This window comes from Chelonoidis abingdonii, chromosome 3 (genome assembly GCF_003597395.2).
Source record: "Chelonoidis abingdonii isolate Lonesome George chromosome 3, CheloAbing_2.0, whole genome shotgun sequence".
NCBI lineage: Eukaryota > Metazoa > Chordata > Testudines > Testudinidae > Chelonoidis > Chelonoidis abingdonii.
Window position 1 is genome coordinate 128,438,653 of NC_133771.1, and position 21,045 is coordinate 128,459,697.

Sequence of the window (21,045 nt, forward strand, 5' to 3'; positions counted from 1 at the left end):
GCTGTGGATCTGGCCTTTCATTTTGTGAAGAACATTCTGAAAGTTTGTTCTTACATTTTTTCAGAGATTTTGTTAGGCGCAAAAGTGGAAAATGCACATAACTCAAGAGAACAAAACAGAGACACAGATCAGCATACCGATTAGACCCTGCTTCTGAGGTTCTGATTCCACACCCTCCATGTTATTGTTGATTTGCCCTACAAAAATGTACTAAAATGCAACAGTTAAATAAACAGCCTTCACTTAATTTCAAGCTTTATAATTGACAGTCAGTTAATTACACAGTTGTAACCCATATCTTATTACAAATACAAAGTACTATAGACATGCATTTTAAACAGCACGTTTTCCTAACTTGCAGCATTTCCCTTTTTTGGAAGCCATTGCAATCAATTGTGATTATAGTAACAACCACAAAACATTTATTACTTAATGTCAGTTATTTAATTGTAAATATGAAAAAAGAGAAACTGTGTAGTTGTCTATTAAGCCAATATATCCCAACAAAACTATTTGTTGTGTACAGATAGATAGTATTTGAGTGCTTTCTAAAGAATAAATAACCAAAATCACAATAGGCCAGTGGTCTCATGCCATCACTCTTTTTTTTTTTTTCCTTTTACAGCTCCTTCTTTCCTCTTCTTTACTGCTTTTAGTTGTGTCTGTGAGAAACTCTCAGTTCGAGAAGGGAGTTTTCTGCTTTGTTACTTGATTTGTGGTCATTGTAATGTCTTCTGGAAGTGAGTTCCAAAACTTTTGTCCTGTTTCTAAACTAGCCCTGTCTCCTGCTCTCATGAGCTTCACCCTTGAGTTAATAGTTGAGTTCATAGTTAATGAGAAATGTAGCAGCTGAGGGAGATTGTCATCACAGACAGGAAGATGTTCTTTAAACTTCCTAAAGACAATTTCATGAAGGGCTTAGGTCTGATGTGCCTCTGGCCTGGAATTCAGTGGGGATCCCATCTAGGGGGGTGGGGAACAATAGGGTGAGGCTGATAATTGCTGAGGATGTGGACTACTCTGTTCTGGGATAATTAAAGGTTTTAAAACGTTGTGCTCATAGCTTGGGAAAGTGAGTTGCAATACACCAGCCTGGAAGTTTCCAAAGTGTGGATCACAATGGTGAAGTCATAGTCCAACAAGATATGGCACAGCTTTCTAGCCAGCATCAGGTGGAAGAAAGCATTTTGCATAACTAGATATTAGAGCATCCTGCAAGCGTAGGCACGCCCCCCCACCCCTCACTGACTCCACCCCTGCCCTGCCCCCATTCCAACCCCTTCTACAAAGTCCCCACTCCAACTCTGCCCCCTCCCTGCCCCTATTGTACCTCTTCTCCAAATCTGCACCCTGGCCCAGCCTCTTCCCCGAGTGCACCGTGTTCCCCCACCTCCCGCTCCCTCCCAGCGCTTGCCACTGCCAAACAGCTGTTTGGCGGTGGCAAAAGCTGAGAGCTAGGGGAAGAAGCAGCACACTCAGGGTAGGAGGCGGAGGTGAGCTGGGGCGGGGAGCTGCCAGTGGGTGCAGAGCACCCACCAATTTTTGCTCCAGCCCCAGAGCACCCATGGAGTCAGCACCTAGGACTGCAACAACTGAGAAATCCAAAGGAATCCTCTGGTTGTAGACTGTTTTGGTTATCTGAGAGTAGACACTCTCCATTTCAGGTGATGGGATGAAACATCCCACTGATGTTATCTCTATCATGCCCAGATTCAGATTCAAGCAATTGTCCTTCATCAAAGTGCTGATCTCAGCCAGTCATTGGGATAGTTGAAAGATGGTGCTATTTATGCTAGAGGTAAAGAAGTATATCTGAGTATGACCTGCGTAATATTGGCAATTGAGACCACAACCTGTCACAATTTCTACCATCAGAAATATTTCTATGCATATAACTATTAATATTATTTATCAAAGGGATTTTCCGCAATGCCCCTATTTTTAACTGTGGAATTTAAAAGGAAAAAAAATCTACATGGACATCACATTGGGTCCTTTGGTCTTTCAATATATGGATAGAATTACAGAATTATGAATCACCCAGAAGATCCTTTATCAAGTTGTATTGCTGCCTAGGTACCACAGTGATTAAGTAATAGGAAGGAAGGAATCAATGAATGCATACTTGATGTCCAGACCACATTTATAATCTGCATTCTGAAACATATTTGAAATGTACATAGTGTTCCACTACTCATTTGTAACATCTAAGTGAACATATATACAACATTTAAAATATCAGCTGACCAAACACTTATCCCCTATTAAGATGCTCCCAGTAAACCTTATGAACAATTTTAAATAAAAATGCTATATTATGCAGGATTCTGGCATTTGAATTATTTAAAAATGCTAGTCTGCCATATATAATATTAGGTGTGTTTCTCTTTCCATTTTAACTGACTGTGGGTGGAAAATTGAACATTTGCCTATGGAGTATTTCACCACAATATGTATTTTTGGACAATTCATATTAGTTTTGTTGTCCATATCTATTGCCTCGAATGTGAGTTCATCATTCAGGGGTTTATAAACTCTTCCAGATGAGATGCTGAACCCCCATCTCTTGCAACAAATGTGGATGACAAACTATTGTGAATTGTCTATAAATAATGAATGGGGTGAAATATTCTGATATTATTATGTTTTACACTTTTACACTTCATAAAAATCAAGTTATAAAAAATTGCAGTGGCATAAGCACTTTCAATATTTTAGTTTCTGAAGGTGGAATATTTCTGATATGCTAAATCTAAAATGCAGCCTATCCAATTAAAGCCATTGTTAAATTTAAACCGATTCACCTGCTGTGAACATGCATCCAGAGGCAGGCCAGTGTGAATTAAAACAGCAGAACTATAAACTCTTAAGAAAACTGGTTTATACCAAAAACAATGAGAGCCAGTTTTCTTGCTATAGCAAAGATCTGCTTGGTGCAGGAAAGGGTAGGGAAATCATAGAGTTGGCTGCAGCTTTTTGATCCTCCTCAGCCCAGACATACATTAGACTAGTTAGGGGTTGCTCTAATCTACAACAGCTGGCAGAACACCACCCATCCCTGTCCCTACCCTGGGACCTCAGGAAGATACATAGGAGCCAGCACTACCAGCTTTACTTACAGTGGGTAAATGCAGGAAGATTCTGCTCCCTTTGGGCCATATCAGTCAGGCCATGTGAATCTAATTGTAGTGTTACCAGGTGTTGCTCAGTGTGACCATACAAAAGCTGGGAAGTTGAAACTTTCCCCATGAAAGAAATGTGAATGATTTTACTATATAATTCCTGGTGTTTATTTTTCTTAAACTACATTTGTTGATTTTGTCATTAAGTCTCATCTAGAAGAAATTAGCATGTTCTGCCTTGAACTAATATAAAAACCATTTTATATCACTAGGATAAAGTTAATCTATGTTCCTACTAACATTCCATCCACTAAGAGCAAATGCTTAGCACAATCACAGAGCTTGGTCCTTCTTCCATTGATTTCAATGCATTAGCTTCAGTGGACACAGGCCTGAGCTCATAGCTGAGTCCAGCTCTGCACCAGTAGCTCCAATCAGGATTTAACCGTATTCGTTTCTTTTTTCTTTTTTCCTTCATTTGTCTTGACTGCAGTTCCACCAAAATCTAATAGACTAACCATTAACTGCCTTGCAGTTTATATTACAGCTTCTTTGAAATTTAGAATTGACGATCTCAGCATTAGAATACCAGAAATTTACAGAAGCGTAACTGTTTCTCCCGCTGGATGAGTGATAATTGTTTTTCTGCTCATTTACATCCAAAAATAATTAAACTATACAAAAAAACTACATACTATAGTCTTGGTGCAGTGTGCGCTGTTTGCAAGTTATGCAGAGATCCTGTGAAAACATTACAGCGGGAGCTGTAGTTCATTTATATTGTCAATTCCTAAAAATTTGCCAGAATGCAACCTTGAAAGAATTAGGTCACACAAAATGTGGCCTAAGGGTTTCTTCTCTCTGTTTTCTTCAGTGGAGCTCTGCAGTTGATACAATAAAACTGTTCTACATCAATAATTTTTAGAGTTTGTTTCCTGAAAATGTTATTTGGCTTATGGAAATACACCAAGCTTTTAGTTCAATGGGGAAATTCCTTGACTTTCATTCTAGATCTGTTTACATATGTTTAGTGATATTTCAGCACAAATACATGTGTAGTCTAAGTGTTAGTAACATTCTGTTCTCGTAACTATTATCATCTAACTCTTCCTCACATTATGCCTCTTAAACCCAGGTATTAGATATCTAGGTTGCAATCTTAAAAATTAGAAAATGTCTTGCTTTGCTACTGGAGGGTTATAATCACAATCTCCATATAAAATAAGAGCAGCTTAAAAGCTGATTTCCACATCCTACAAATAAAATAAGGGTAAGTTAAAAGCTGATTTCCAAAAGATTGCTACTTATCGTTCAGTGTTACTTCTTTCTAAACTCTATGTGGTATCCAATGGTCAAAAATGTGCCTTTTCTGATTATAATACTAGACATTTGTGACTTTCTTTTATCCAACATCCTGTAAAAGTAAGAAAGAATGAGGGTGTAGTCATTCCTCTTGATTCTAATGAGAAGCTGATTGACAGTATTGCGGAGGTGGGGGTTAAATTCCACTCTCATTTATACATGTGCAAATCCATTGAGTTCTGTGGAGCTTCAATATGACTGAAAGCAATATTTGGCACTGTTTCCTGATTGCTTAGAATCATAGAATCATAGACAGTTAGGGTTGGAAGAGACCTCAGGAGGTCATCTAGTCCAACCCCCTGCTCAAAGCAGGGCCAACCCCACTAAATCATCCCAACCAGGCTTTGTCAAGCCGGGCCTTAAAAACCTCTAAGGGTGGAAATTCCACCACCTCCCTAGGTAACCCATTCCATTGCTTCGCCACCCTCCTAGTGAAATAATGTTTCCTAAAATTAGGTGACCAGTTGTCCCTAGAGGTGTTATATAGGACAGTCCTCCATTTTGCGGGATCTTTCTCTGATAATATAGGCTTTCTATTACCCCCACCGGTCCCACACCCTGTCCCAATTTTTCACATTTGCTGCTGCACGCCTACCTAATTAATCGAACCTAAACCGGTCCAACCCACTGCAACTTGAGACTAACTGCTCCTCTGTTCGGTCCTCTACCCGATCCAAGAACCAGCTCGGCTCCATCCTCTTTGAAGGATGTGAAGGCTGCTATCAAATCCCCACTCACGTCTTCTCTTCTGCAGGACTTACTACGCCCAGTTCCCTCTGAGCCTCTCCTTGGTAAGTCTGTCAGTGCCCAGACCCCTAATCATTTTTGTTGCACCTCCTCTGGGCCTCTCTCCAATTATGTCCACATTCCTGTCATGTCAGAGTGGGGGACTAAAACTGGACACCAATACTCCAAGCTGTGAGCGGCTCACCAAGTGCGAATAGAGGGGAATAATCACTCCCTCCATCTGCTGGCTAATGCTCCTACTATTACAGCCCAATATTGCCATTGGCCTTCTTGGCAACAAGGGAACACTGCTGACTCATATCCAGCTTCTCATCCACTGTAATCCCCAGGTCCTTTTCTGCAGGACTGCTACTTAGCCAGTCGGTCCCCAGCTTGTAGCAGTGCATGGGATTCCTCCTTCCTAAGTGCAGGACTCTGCACTTGTCCTTGTTGAACCTCATCAGATTTCTTTTGGCCCAATCCTCCAATTTGTCTAGGTCACTCTGGACCCTATCCTAACCCTCTAGCATATCTACCTCTTCCCTCAGCTTAGTGTCATCTGCAAACTTGCTGAGGGTGCAATTCATCCCATCATCCAGATCATTAATGAAGATGTTGAACAAAACTGGCCCCAGACCGACCCCTGGGGCACTCCACTTGATACCGGCTGCCAACTAGACATCAAGCCATTGATCACTGCCCGTTGAATCCGACAATCTAGCCAGCTTTCTATCCACCTTATAATCCATTCATCCAATCCATACTTCTTTTACTTGCTGCCAAGAATACTATGGGAGACTGTATCAGAAGCTTTGCTAAAGTCAAGATATATCACGTCCACCGCTTTCCCCATATCCACATATCTCATCAAAGAAGGCAATCAGGTTGGTCAGGCGCAACTTGCCCTTGGTGAATCCATGTTGACTGTTCCTGATCACCTTTCTCTCCTCCAAGTGCTTCAAAATGGATTCCTTGAGGACCTGCTCCATGATTTTGCTGGGGACTGAAGTGAGGCTGACCGATCTGTAGTTCCCTGCATTCTCTTTCTTCCCTCTTTAAAATATGAGCACTATATTTGCCTTTTTCTAATCATCTGGGAACTCCCCCGATCACCATGAATTTTCAAAGGTAATAGCCAGTGGCTGTACAATCACATTAACCAACTCCCTCAGCTCCCTTGCATGCATTAGATCTGGACCCATGGACTTGTGCATGTCCAGCACTTCTAAATAGTCATAAACCTGTTCTTTCTCCACTGAGGCTGCTCACCTCTTCCCAATACTGTGTTGCCCAGTGCAGCAGTCTGGGAGATGACCTTGTCTATGAAGATCGAGGCAAAAAAAGCATTGAGTACTTCAGCTTTTTCCACATCATGTGTCACTAAGTTGCCCCCCCCCCATTCAGTAAGGGTCCCAAACTTTCCCTGACCACCTTCTTGTTGCTAACATACCTTTAGAAACCCTTCTTGTTACCCTTCAAATCTCTTGCTAGCTGCAACTTCAATTGTGCCTTGGCTTTCCTGATTACATCCCTGCATGCTCTAGCAATATTTTTATACTCCTCCCTAGTCATCTGTCCAAATTTCAACTTCTTGTAAGCTTCCTTTTTGAGTTTAAGCTCACCAAAGATTTCACTGTTAAGCCAAGCTGGTCACCTGTCATATTTGCTATTCTTTCTGGTTTGTTCCTGCACCCTCAATAGAACTTCTTTAAAATACAGCCAGCTCTCCTGGACTCCTTTCCCTGTCATATTAGCCTCCCAGGGGATCTTGCCTATCGGTTCCCTAAGGGAGTCCAAGTCTGCTTTTCTGAAGTCTAGGATCCGTATTTTGCAATTCTCCTTTCTTCCTTTTGTGATGATCCTGAACTCAACCATCTCATGGTCACTCCTGCCTAGTTTGCCACCCACTTCAACTTCCTCTACCAAATCTTGTATGTGATTGCCTTACAGATCTATTTAATTAGGATATTATTAGAAATAAGATAAACACACTCTGGCCCTGATTTTGCAACCTCTTACATATGTGTGTAAGAGGGTGCAAAATTAGAAAGTAATTCTTTTTTTTTTTTTTTTTTTTTGTAGCGTGAGCTTTATATTATTGAGCAACTTGGATTCATTTTTGTAAAGCTGAATTTGCAGAATTTTGCTGATTTTTGCTTTCTGGGGCTTCTAAACATAGTTAAATGTTCTCTCATCATTCACTCCCTCTCTCTGCCTTGTCATTGAGAGGGCTTTTTTTAGCATATTACAAAGTGACGATGTTGTAGACAAGGGGGAAAGCTGGATTACATTTGTTGTTCGTTTTCCCTCATGGTCACTCTCTCTCTTTTTTCTTTATATATTTTAAAGGATCTTCTTGTGATTATGTCTTTACTTACACTGGAAGCTCTTTGGAGCAGGGATCATCTTTTTGTTATCTCTGTACAATGCCTAGCAGAGGGAGGCACTGATCCCTCTTTGGGGCCTTTACATGTTACTCCAGTACTAACAATTTAGAAGAACTATAAGAAGTTCTGCAGGAGTTTTGTCACTTTTATGTTGCTGACTTTGTATATAAATAAAAACAGCTGTGATTAAATAAAAATAGAAGTAGAACCACCACCCTGATAATTTAAGGCAAAACACTTCAGATTTTGGGATCTAAATGTAGATATATTTAGATACCTAAGTAAGCAGCCTCATTTGCCGAGGTGCTGAGCATCTGCAGCTTTCATTTCGTGAGTTGGGGGGCGGGGGAGGAGGCTTAGGAAATGTTTATATCAGCCCACTTATTTAGCTGTCTACAGATGTAGTTAGAGCTTAACTTTAGGCACCCAAGTTTGAAAACTTTGGCTCAAATTGACCACATAACAAAGGGGCTTCTCTTCCAGTTCATTAGTAACTTTGACTTTTTATTCTCAAAAATGGATGGAAATGTTTTAATTTTGCCAACATAATATGAGGTCTTTTCTGATTTTGTTTCATTTTTGCTGTTTGTTATTGTTTCCGGTAGCACTCACAATGTGCTAGTTGCTGCACAAACACAAAAGAAGGCACAGCCTCTCCCCAAGGGAGCTTACATTCTAGAAGATGAGGATAGCGATGGAAGGTAGGGGGGAAGGAAAACCAAACACATCAGATAACAATTTGCCATGTCCTCATAATCAGCGTTTTTAATACAGCCTTCCCTATAGATAAAGATTTTTAGATAATCCCAAATTAGTTACTTTAGGCATCACATTAAATGTGGGTCTGAAGAGGGAATTGGAAGTCTAGGAGGGTGTCATTTTTAAAACTAACAAACTGCTCAGTAAAAGTGCTGGATTTACAACACTAGAAAACAAAGCTTTAGGTTTAGCCACAAAACAGACAGCTGCAGTGCAGACTTCCCTATATGGCTTGTCACTGTACATCAGTCCTGGTCTGGAAGGACTCACCTCATTCCTTGGCCTCATAGCTGAGACTACCCACAAGGATAGGGTGACCAGATAACAAGTGTGAACAGTCGGAATGGAGTGGGAGGGAGTGGAGGGAGGGAAATAGGTGCCTATATAAGACAAAGCAGGTCTGTCCCTATAAAATCAGGATATCTGGTCACCCTACACAAGGGAGCGTGCCAGACTGTGATCGTGGCCCACAAATGCTTCACAGTCCTTCTGCATTGAGCCAGGGGTGCAAAGGATAAATTGCGAATCTTGTAAAAAATCATGTGTTTTCAATGCCTGCAGAATACCTATTTTAATTTACACAATGTGCCTATCAAAAGTGATAGGTACATATAAAATAAAAACTAAACTACATTTTACAGGACAAAGTTAAATTGACACAATGTTTACTGATCGCTCTCAGTCCAGAAACACAGTTGCCAAGGTTAGTAGCGCTCCTTGACTGACATTTTTTAATTAGAATTATAATGGAAACTCTGTTCCAAATTTATATGGCAAGACTATCATTGAACCGCTCTGTTTGTGTAAATCAGAGCCTTCAAGAAATGCCTGTAACAAAGCTCAGTAACCCCGTGACCATATGACTACATCTTTTGGCATACCATCTTCCTATTTTCCCTCATTGTTTGTTGCTTGCCACTTCCTTTGTCATGTCTGCATTTCTACTGTAAACACTTTGGTACAAGGAGTGTCTATTTTATTTGTCAGTAAAGAAGCTAGCATGTTGGATATTTTATAGAAAATAATTAATATTCAGCAAGCATCCTCCATAAATCAGCATTCAGTGACCCAGCCTTTTGGTGATTATGGAGAATTATTTGCAGTTGCTCATCATGTTAACAGGACTTGAGAGAAGCTAGTATAGTGTATCCCTCCCTCTTTAAAATGACTTTCAAAGATTTTCTTCAAAGGCCTCCATGCTACATCAGCTACTGTGGCCCACTATTCCACAAATCCTCAACAATATTTTCTGAAGTCATGCTTTCTATTAATCACTCCAGAGCCACTGTTTCCAGGGGTACCAATTCAGCACTGCGTCCACAGAGCTGGGACACAAGCCTTTAAACGCAAGGCTTCCCTTATCATAAAACAAACTATAAGATGAAACAGGCATCTGTGGAGAGAGACCGAGAGGGTATTCTGTGAGGGGTCACTTTTCCATCTCTTCCCAGGAGGCTGACTGTACCCAAAGTGAAGCAGTGAAGAATAAGCATTTCAGGAAAAGTTTAAGAGGATCTTCCTTTTAAAGGCTCTCCCACTTGGATGTTCGTAATTTTTCTCTTCCAAGCTTGTCATCTTCCTCTTTTAAACTAGACTGTGATACCACATATTTACAAAAACCTAAATGTTCATGGAAATGGTTGTTTCATTGGTTCTAATGTAAAACTAAATACAGTCCAAGCATATGGATGCTCAAAGATCATCAGGGGGCAAGGAGGCATGTTTTTAGTCACCAAAGTAGATTTTCTTCACAGTGTTTTACTTTAATTCTTCATTATAGCATAAGAAAATGTAAACTGACAAATATTCAACCAGACGGCACACCACAATGCTAGTTAACTGTTTTCCTGGCTGTTTGTAACAAATCTCTAGACTAGTCAAGTTGACCTGGAGTATCCAGCAGTATCTCTCTCTTTTCTCACTTGTCTCCCCCACCTGTGCACATATGTATAAATTCATCTTCAGCTTCAGTCAACAGATTCAAGGGTCTCTGAGGATCAGAGGTGGCAGGCATAGAAGCTGAGAACAATGAATCAGAGGTTAAAATTGTAAAGACAAATTTAATAAACTTGTAGTAGTATTTATAGAGAACATAAAGGGGTCATATTCTGTCCTGTTCTGTGTGGATGTGCTGAGGGTTGCACAGAGAGCCTCTGACCCCATGCCCCTCAACCCTGGCACAGTAGTATGCCAGGATACATGGCTAGAACTCAAGAACACATGAGGTGGGCGATTTCCCTTCTATGCTAATTGGTCTGCCCCCATACTCCCAAGAAGACATGGTTTAGATGCCCAGACTACGCATCATATGCTAGTTGGGAGTGCATACTGGTCCCTTTTAATAGGGTGACCAGATGTCTCATTTTTATAGGGACATTTTTTGGGACTTTTTCTTATATCGGAGCCTATTATCCCCCACCCCTTGTCTCCTTTTTTCACAGTTGCTGTCTAATCACCCTACCTTTTAAGGCCTGGCAGTGTATAGCCCAGCTCTCCCTAGCATCCACCCTAAGGCCTGGTCTACACTGGGCGGGACGGGGGGGAGATTTATCTAAGTTACGCAACTTCAGCTATGTGAATAATGTAGCTGAAGTCAACATACTTAGATCTATTTACCACAGTGTCTTCACTGAGGTAAGTCGACTGCTGATGCTCCCCCATCGACTCTGCCTACACTTCTTGCTCCAGTGGAGTACTGGAGTTGATGGGAGAGTGGTCGGTGGTCAGTTTATCATGTCTTCACTAGATGTGATAAATCGACCATCGCTGGACCGATTGCTCCGGAGGTAAGTGTAGACATGCCCTACGTCATTCTGCCCTGCTTCTGGAGGATGGCTCTGATAACCACTGCACAGCTAGTACTACTTCACTTCCTGCAGCAGGTAAAGACAGAAGTTAAACTGAGAAGCAAAGTTCACATCCAGATTTGATTTTTCCCAAGTTTGGGGCTGTTCCGATCCAGAGTTTGGTTTTAGATCAGCCTTTAGACAAAAATATATACAATAAATATATTAAGTACAAGAGTGCCAGGAATATTTCACTTCCAAGTCACTGGGTCAGGTTTTGCTTGCTGTTGCAACCATACAACTCCCTAGACTTCAGTAAAGAACGACAGATCTACAGGAACAGGGATTTGCCCCCTTGTGTCTCATACGCCCTCTTCAGAAGAAAAGCAGTGGAGTTTTTCTTCTGTGTGCATTACATTCATTGGATGTGGAAAACAAATATGACTATAGGGGACAATATGCTTGTGGATTATTCCAGTTCTACAAATATAAAAATTGTCTCAAATAATAGTACTAGACATTTTTAATATACTTGCCAACAACAGAACAATAGCATAGATACAGTAAAGCAAACTTCCTTCTTTATTCCCTCTCCTGTAAATATATTTTACTATTGCTTTTTACAAAAATACTGTTTTAAATGGGGAGGGAGCTAATGAGATCATTTTTGGAAGAACAATACTATTATCTTAAAATAATGAACAAAAAGAATAATACAATAGTTAACAAAATAAATAGGAAAATGATGCTTGCTTATATGAAAACATTTTTCCTCTTAAAACATTGGAAAGTGTATTAACAATAACAATCTCTCAGAAAAAAATGTTAGCAATTTCTGATCTTATGGTTTTATGTAAAACCAGTTTTATTTATTTATATATTTATTTATCAGATTATACACAATTGCACTAGAGTTTTAGAAACATTAAATGTCTTAATAACATTACATTGTAGTCCCTATGGAAAAATTTTAGGAGCACAGTTTTAAAAATACATTGTACAAAGTATCATGCCATCACAAAAATGACAAAATACGAGATGATTTTATATTAAGTAGCAAAGGAACTAATCACAAAAAGTCTTGCATAAGTATCCAGAGAAAAACATTTTTCTCTGTGTTGCCACATTGTATGTCTAATTCTGCTCTCTTTGGTCCAAATCTAGAGCCCAGTGCCTGACCTAAGTGGCGGTACCAAGCTCTTGATAGATTGGGGTGGCGGGGGGAGGGATGGAATCCTACATAAGGGACATAGTCTATTCTCTATCTTTGTACAAAACTCCCATTGTTATGAATGGTAGCTCTGTTGTTGCTTGAGATTATGAGGTGATTATTTCCTAGATATGTAGAGCTGGCCCAGAGACCATAATGAACATGTCATTTGGTCTTCTCCACAGAATAATGGGATAACCCTGCTTCTAAACTTCAATTTCTAGCGCCATTACCAACAACCACAATCTAGTTCTCAGCTTTTCAGACTCAGAGAGGTTCTTATTGTAGATCCAAAGTGGCAGACAGTTCCAGAGCTGGGATTCCCATAACAAACCACCTATCTCAGCTCTTGCCGTAACTTTGATTAGCAGCTGGGTAGAGTGGATTTACTTCACATTACGGTAGTAGCCCCACACATAACTGCTCACTATGGAATACAAGCATATCACTATTTAGCAAGATTACACATCAAAGTGCAGTCTCTTCAAGCATTATTTCATACAGCCTGCTTCCCCTTCAAAAATCTGAACTGCCATCACAAACAAATTTCTTACAAACTCAGAGACTGACTTTATTTTATTTATTTAGCATCTATAGCTTTTTTCATGGAAGAGAGATTCATGGACATGAAGATAATAATAATACTGTAATCCCAAGGATCAATTAATCATGCTAAGTCTCATTCTTTCCTGCATATACATGTGATATCTTTTAGGAAAATCTTCTATCACAAGTATATTGTAAGAGGTTCTTCATGGCAGATACCCGATCTATACACTATGAATTTCACCAGTCATAGAATATAAATTTAATACAACCAAGATTTATCACTTCCTTTTGTGTCTGTTGGGGAATGTTCTCCATACTACCCCCCTCAGAAAGTTACATTGTTAGTGGCTTATAAATCAGTGTGGAGGGTGAATAAGTGAGATTCAGGTATTCATTCCAAATCCACCTTTCACAATCTTCCTCAAGAACAAGGCGATGCTGCACTCCCACTCCAAATTTCTCCCCAAAGGGACTTCACAATTTCACCTTAACCAGTGTATTAACCTCATCTTGTTTCCAAAAATCTCATGACTTGCCTGAGGACGCAATATTGCACTAACTGAACATTTAGTGAACTCTGACCCGTCTGGGTAGGGCAAAGCCTTTTCAGAGATCTCCTTTGATTTATTCATTGCTTTTGAGGGGAAGTCTGAAGGGAAAACCATTTCTAACTAGAGCATATTCTGAATTCAGACTCACTAGAACCATACATAGGTCCATAACCAGGTATCTTCTGAATTTATTCTGTGAGAAGAAAGTCATCTTCTGCAGCATGTTTAAAAGCCTGCCAGTTTCTGTAAAGCTGCTAAGAGGAGCTCAGCTCTCAGTTTTAGTCAACATAGTTCTGTCAGTACTGGTGCTAAAACAGATGCTCATTTGGAGAGTTCAGTCTTTATTGAACTAAGTGCTCCTCTGGCTTCCTGGGTCTGTTACTGCTGGTAAGTTCCAAAAGAGTGGGGACATCATCTCAAAGAAGAAATGAAGGTAACTCATCTATTACTGGAGTTCTGAGTGTTTCTTCCTTTGCTTCTCCCCAGCTATTCACCTTCCTGCAAATTTTTTCAGAGAGATTTTTGCAAAGCAGAAATAACTGGGGAGGGGTCAGTTTGAAACAAGTATTCTTATAGCCTCAGTCCAAACATTTGGTTCTGGATAAGGTGTGTGTGTGCTGCATGGCGTTACAGCTTTCAAAAGGTTTCAGCATTCACAGTACAAAAATGGTGCATCTGCAGAGACAGTTTACTCAGAGAAGGCTAATGACAAGTGAATAACCTTCCATCTTTTAGCTGCATTACATCTTCCATTGTAAATAAAGACTGCAGCATTATGTGTCAGTTTATTGTAAAGTTGGCTTACTGCCAATAATGTAAAACATATACATACTTCATTTTGTTTGAAAAGCTGCCACCAATTCAAATGGAAGCTTTCTCTGCTGAAAAATGCATGTTTATTAACTGACTTTTGGTGAGCATTCCTTTATTGTGACTCTCATGCTGTTGTTCATAAAAAGGAATGCAAATTCAACCCTTGGGAGGGTCATACACTTCTAACATTCATGTACATTGGTTCAGGTGACAAAGTATGTTTAGTTCTGTTTAAAAGAGATATCAGTATAAAGAATGAAATTTTTTTGCTTTAGAAGTCAGGGTTAAGGTCATTGCTATAGATTTTTAAGAAGCTCATATTGCAACTGTCTGCACTGTATACCTAGCTTGAGAATAAATAAGCACACTTAAGTTTCCTGAGCTGCCAGTCCTCTAATTGTCATAAGTACAAGTGTTCAAGCCTAGTTGTGTACATACACAAAATACCTCTTGGAGAAGCTGCACATCCCTCCACACTCATCTCCTTCTCTATCTTTAAGCACCCTTCACTGTCCTAAAGTTTCCATTTAAGTCCACTTCTTTAGAGAACAGTAAAAAAGAGATAAACAGGCAATTTTAGGCATTCTTCATTTTTGGGTTTCTTCTTCCTCTTTAGGTTTCTTCATTTTTGTCACAGGACTCAGATTAATGTTCATAGAACAATTTATTTCTTTGTTAACATCTTTTTCTACGGTTACATTATAATGACAATACTGGGCCAACTTCTGCAGTCAGTGAAGTTCCAAATCTCTCACTGAAGTCAGTGGCTTTTAATGGTGCAAGGTATGCAGGATTGGCCCTTGAACTTTACATTCATTTTTGTAAAGATGATTAAACATATTCCATAATAGACGGTGACAGGTATACAAACATAGCCTAACATTCTATTAATATTAAGTCATAAATCACTGAACTTTCCATTCATACAGTCCTGGGACCTTGCTCCTTTCAGCATTTTGCATACATGAACAAAAGCTTTCCTAAAGAAGGGACATATTATGGGGCATCTATGTCTATGTCTATATGTTTATACATTGTTTTCATGAATTTTGCATTAATTGAGCTCCAATTGGAACAGAAATTAGCATCAAAAATATGCAAATGTTCATGGCTAGCAAATCCACTCCCATTTCACACACACAAACACTTTTTTTCTACAAACAAAAGATACTTTGTACAAGCTCCGTTGTATCCAAAATAATTGGGAAAACATCTGATCTGCCCAAATGGTGCAACCTTTTTTGCACTTTAAGCACGATTTGTGACCTAATTTATTATTTTGCAACAGTAAACAGTGCATCAAGGCCACTGAGGTTTCTGCTTCATGCTTCTGTCCCCTGTCGTGCATGCTGTTTATCTAAGATTATTTAGCACTGCTTTGTTATGATATTGATCACTAGTACAAACATGGGCAGACTTCAAAGTTAAAGTTTATTAGAGAAATGTAAGTACTTAAAAAGATAAATAATTTTAGAAATATCTTTTTCCCCTTTATTGGTTGACTATGTTTGCTAATAACATTTGTCAGAAAATCTGTGATTTGGTTTTCATTTTAGTGTCTCAATAAAAAAAATAATGAAAAAAAAAGCTGGACTTAGAATGGATTGCATCTGATGTTGCTAATGTTTCCTGGAAATGGAAAACTGTGATAACAGCTGCTATCTTGGCTCATTTTCAAAAAAAAAGAAAGATTTTTTTACAGCAGCAATTCACAAGTAGTTAAAACTATTTCCAATAGGCTTGCATCTTTACTAAAAATGTAAGTCAGTCAAATGTTTCCTTTCCAATCAGATTACTACTTCTATCCTTTCACCAAGTCATTAACTATCAGAATTGTTTTTAGCCGCACAATACATTTATTCTAAAAATAAATGTTAATTTATGAAGTAAACTAAAATTTAGCCATGTATGGAAGACAACACAAAACATAGGTTCTTTCTATTATTAAAGCAAAAAAACTAGGGTAAGAATTAAGAAGGTATCAGCAGATACAATACTTAAAGAGATCATATCAAGTAAATTTAGACCCAAAATAAAGGTTTTGCTAAAATACATTTTTGAGGAATAGAAAACGTTTCCATGGGTATGTATGGGAGTTCAGTGCATATTCAGGGGTAGAATTTGGCCCCACAGCTTTGCGAAATACTTTCAGCTTGAATAATTAAAAGGTGTTTTTAATACAAGAAAAGCAGAACGTTAAAAAAATTAACATGTTGGTGTCCCTTTTTGTGGTCTCAGCAAAATAATGATAAAGACAATCATACTTTTTTCTTTTTTTTTTTTTTAATTTACAGCTAAAATTTGTGCCTGATCATTTGATACATGCAGTCGGTTTCAAAATTACTCAGTTTATGTAGTGGAGACTATTGTCAGTATGCTAAAGGAATTGTTTATTGCTGTCATGCACAAATATAGATTTTATTTATTTGGTGTATGCAGTTCAGTCAAGCCAAGCCACAGCGTTTCTATCAATGATGTTCAAGGCATGAAGACCTCCAGGAAGCTGAGTCATTTTGCAGTCCTCAATAATAGGTGTCATAGTTTATGACTTTCCACGCTGACATAGTGGCCTGTTGCTAAAATGCCACTGAAATTCTGCTGCAGCACAAATTTTGTGTCCGGTGTGAAACCGGTTCAGCAGGGTCCATTGCCTTCGCAGTAAATCAAACCCAAGTTTGATAATGAGTGGGGGTCCAAGACAAGATAATTATTTATCTCTTTCTCTGAGGACCGTGAAGCTCCCCACACATCCTCTACTGTAAATCCCTCACTCAGTAAAACTTACCCGCAGTGGGCAATGTGAGGGCAGATGACCATGTGGTGGACTAAACAAGTGTTTGTTTAATAGTAGCTGTGACATATCACGCAATTTCATCACAAGCTTTGCTGCGTTTTCCTCTCTGTGAACACTGGGCAGAGCAATATTGCAGAACATTGAATAGAGATAATACTTCTTGATATGAAGTTTCTAAGGCATATTAAATAGACTGTATCCAGCTACACAATGACGATGATTTAAAACAGTCCAGGCCACAAGCAAAGGAGTAGTTTAGAATTGCACCCTCTTCGTTGCATTTGAGATGGCACCAACTGGTAAAGGGAAGTAGAGTTTTGGCAAAAGGATGCAAAATTAATTTCCTTGTGCCTCAGTTTCTTCAAATGAAAAAAGGGAAGCATGATACTTAGCCTCCACAGTAAAGTGCGTTGAAATCTATGAATGAAAACCATTACATAAGAGCTATGTATTATTGTTATTATTTACTACTGATTTGTTCAAAAATGTCTGCTGCAATCAGAATATCCCAGAATTCAATTTTTAAATCCTTTTTTGTGCATTAGAAATGAAATAGTTGACTGGTCTTTGACTACAGTCTCACATCTTTGTTATAAAAAAAAATGTTTAAGTTCAGAGTAAAGGGCCTGCTTCAAAGTGTCTTTAGCTGTCTGCTTGAATCTCATTCTTTTCAACAAGACCTGAGCAGATAGAAGAATTTAAAATCTTGGGAAGTTCTAATATTACAAATGCTTTGACTTTTCTACCTTTATGGTTGTACAGCCATTCCAGTTTTAATTCATGTCATCCATGAAGTAGGACCTTGGAAACAGTCATTGTCAATGGCAAGCTTTATTACCATTGATTTACACAGAGGTGCTTCAGCACATCCAGCAGATTAAAACACCTTGAATAGAAGGAGACCAGGTCTGCCTAAAAGAGAGCACTAAAAAACTAAAAGAATTTCTAGTACACTCTAAGATTCTAAAAAACTCGCAGAGATAAAAGTAGATCAGACTGAATCTTACAAATTGGTTCCCCTCAGGACATGGCGACTGCCCTCATATACTCAATCCTTAACACTTTAAGAGATTTTTTGCTTTTCTTTCTTTAATATGTCACAATTTTAATATTTGTATTTGTAATACTAACTCTCCAAAACTTAAAAATGAGCTGAAATTAAATAAACTGGAAAACAAACAAAGGAATAGGATACTAATCATGAAAAAAACATATCTACCCTGAGATACATTTTAAAGCAAACTTCACATACTCCTTCACTCTCCTCCCCAGACCTGTACTGAGGCCTTCAGAGCTCTGTGTTTCCCCTGCTACAGCAGATGGCATCACTAGAGCAGTGTAAGGAATGCCACTCCTGCATATCTTTGTTCTAGTGATTTCATCAACTAAAGCAGGTCTTGACAGGTAAAAAGGCTTTCAGTTCACCTTTGAGTATCATATACTGTTGTACAGAGCTTAGGAGGCAGAGAAACTGTTTCTTTGATCCAGGAAAGGAATTAAAAAATATTTTTCCAATTCCAGTCCTCTAGACCTGAAATCTTAGTATTCCTTCAATATGCATGTTCTATACAAGTAAAATCTGTGAGACATTTTGCTTTGACATCATAGTATGACAAACCTGCTTTCTAACATTTCCTTCTTGTTGATTACTGTTGCAAAGGACAGCTTCTTAAAGAGCATGAATCAGATCTATGTTCACACATTGCATATGCAGCATTTCTGTGGCTGACAACATGGGCTCCATATACAAGCTAACAGTGAAATAAAGTTAAACCGGAGAAGGGCATGCTGAGACTGCTGTAATTCGGTAGCAATTTTTTTTCCAAGTACTCATCATTATTATGACTAGATATTTAGCCTTAGGTGTGCTGAGAAAATCAGTCTGTCTCATCCATCTAGTGTTGACAAATGCTGGGGTGGATATTGTCCTGTTAGGTTAATCATTACTTCATTTGTCTGAAAGATTTGCTAATTCCTATAGCTATGTAGGATGGCTATTGTAGTACTTAGCAGATGACTTCAATGCTGCAATAACCTTTTTGGTATAGGCATTTGTACGCTGTCTTGAAATTAGAGTAGACAATGACTCTCTTGAGGATATGAACCTTGCACAGGTTGTGCATGTCTGATGAAATTTTTTTGTAATGATAGTCTGCACATCACTTCAGCCATTCCTTGCATACTGTTTCCCTTATCATTGCCTAAGCCTATCAGGTACCTTTTAATCAAACCTCCAAGCCGTTTAATCTAGGAAATATTTTACGTGTCTTGTCCCAGTATTGAATGCTTCTACAAATTCTTCTGCACAGGAAACAGCTGAAACATACATCCTGCCCCTACCACAACTGAAGGGCCAAGTCATCCTCTGGAGACCTAATCCAGATCTCCCACTTTGTGATAGATCATTGTTACTTCGATATTATGGCATTTTGAATGGACTTTTTTTTAAGACATATGAAAGTTGTTTAAGCTCGTCATCAGAGAACATGTAGGATTAAAAATTACAGATTTTAGCAAACAATTTGAAAATCAATAATTTCTTTATTTATCTGCCAAGAGATAAGTTCAGGGTTCAGGGCTTTCCTGGCTGCAGCACAATCACAAATACCTTCAGGCACTGTCAGGAATGTTGGCAGTACAGTTCTCTTCATCGATGAAGTGCTACCATCAATCTAAGGCCTTTTTTGTTAGATAAAAGCATATTTAACCAAAACACCATTTGATTTGTAATTCTTTCTTTCTTTCTTACCATTGCTGATTGACAACCTTTTTGTGTAAATTAAAATGATCTGCTGCAATACTAGCTTGCTGTCTTCTACATGATGGTATAGTCCATTATTTCTAACATCATAGCCATTTCCATAGTAGTGGTGTCACAAATGTGTTCTGAAATCACTAATGTAATCAGATAGAGAGGTGATTTTTTTTAAAAGGGAGCCATCATAATATCTTTCAGATGAGAATACCTGTCTTTACATACTATAATTTTATATAACATTTTGCAAATAAATAAATAAAGCATAAGAGTTTACAAGGTTGATAAATTGTTATACATATAACTGTAACAGAATGTTAGCAGTTCTCTAGGATCAAATTTCTACCATTAAGATGATTTTTCACGTAATCGTTCAGCTAATCTCTGTATGTGTACAGGGCTGCAAAATTTTTACCGGTTTCTCTCTGTAAGAACTACAGAAATCCAGAATCCAGATCTAGCTCTGGGAGTCATTTGGGCCCAAATCCAGAAAAACACTTAAGCATGAATGATGCTTAAATTTTAAATATGTGAGTAGTCCTATTGAATTAATGTGCTTAAAACTAAGCATGTGGCTAAGTGCTTTGCTGGATTGGGGCCTTGTAGATCTGCACTCTAAAGAACAGGCACTGAAGATACGGCAGTAAAACCTGGCCCACCCTTTTAATGTGCCTTAGTCCTGACCTGAAAGGAGCCATTGTCTCTAGCAATGAGAAGTTGTTTCTTGTGTCCTTGATAATTGTATCCTTGGCCTGTCTGCTAAGCCTGTCAACAAAATGGCCAGATAGTATTATTTGAGATGCTGAATTTTATGACGTAGATACTTGTCCACTAATAATTGGAGTGAGGCCACTAACTAATTTCCCATGGACCACCAAACAAGCATCAGATAGTAACCACTCCCAGTGACTGTGTATCCTGGCTGGACTAGAGCCATCAACAATTCCCGAAGCCAGCCAGTGTCCTTAACAAATTATTGTTGATGTACGTTTTGGAGAATATTCATGCTGAGAGAGTCCAATCTTTGGAGATTTTGAAGTGCTATTTTCTGGCAAATTGTAACACATTTTTCCCCTTTAAATCTCTCTTAAAATCCCTGGGAGCAGAATTATCTATCACTGTTTTGCATTTTTAAAACTTTTGTGCAGCAGTTTACTCTGGGCTCTTTATATTAGCTAATATGCTGTTTGTGCACAAATAAACATCACAGCCAGTTCTCAATCTGCTCCAT

At 38.8% G+C, this 21,045-nt stretch overlaps 1 protein-coding gene and 1 long non-coding RNA gene across 4 annotated transcripts in view; one reads left to right on the forward strand and one right to left on the reverse strand.

Moving 5' to 3' along the window:
* Positions 1 to 21,045, forward strand: part of PACRG (parkin coregulated) — a 468,057-nt gene that overhangs the window by 445,283 nt on the left and 1,729 nt on the right. The window lies entirely within an intron of this gene.
* LOC142046588 (uncharacterized) overlaps positions 1 to 21,045 on the reverse strand; it is a 42,458-nt gene that overhangs the window by 7,918 nt on the left and 13,495 nt on the right. The window lies entirely within an intron of this gene.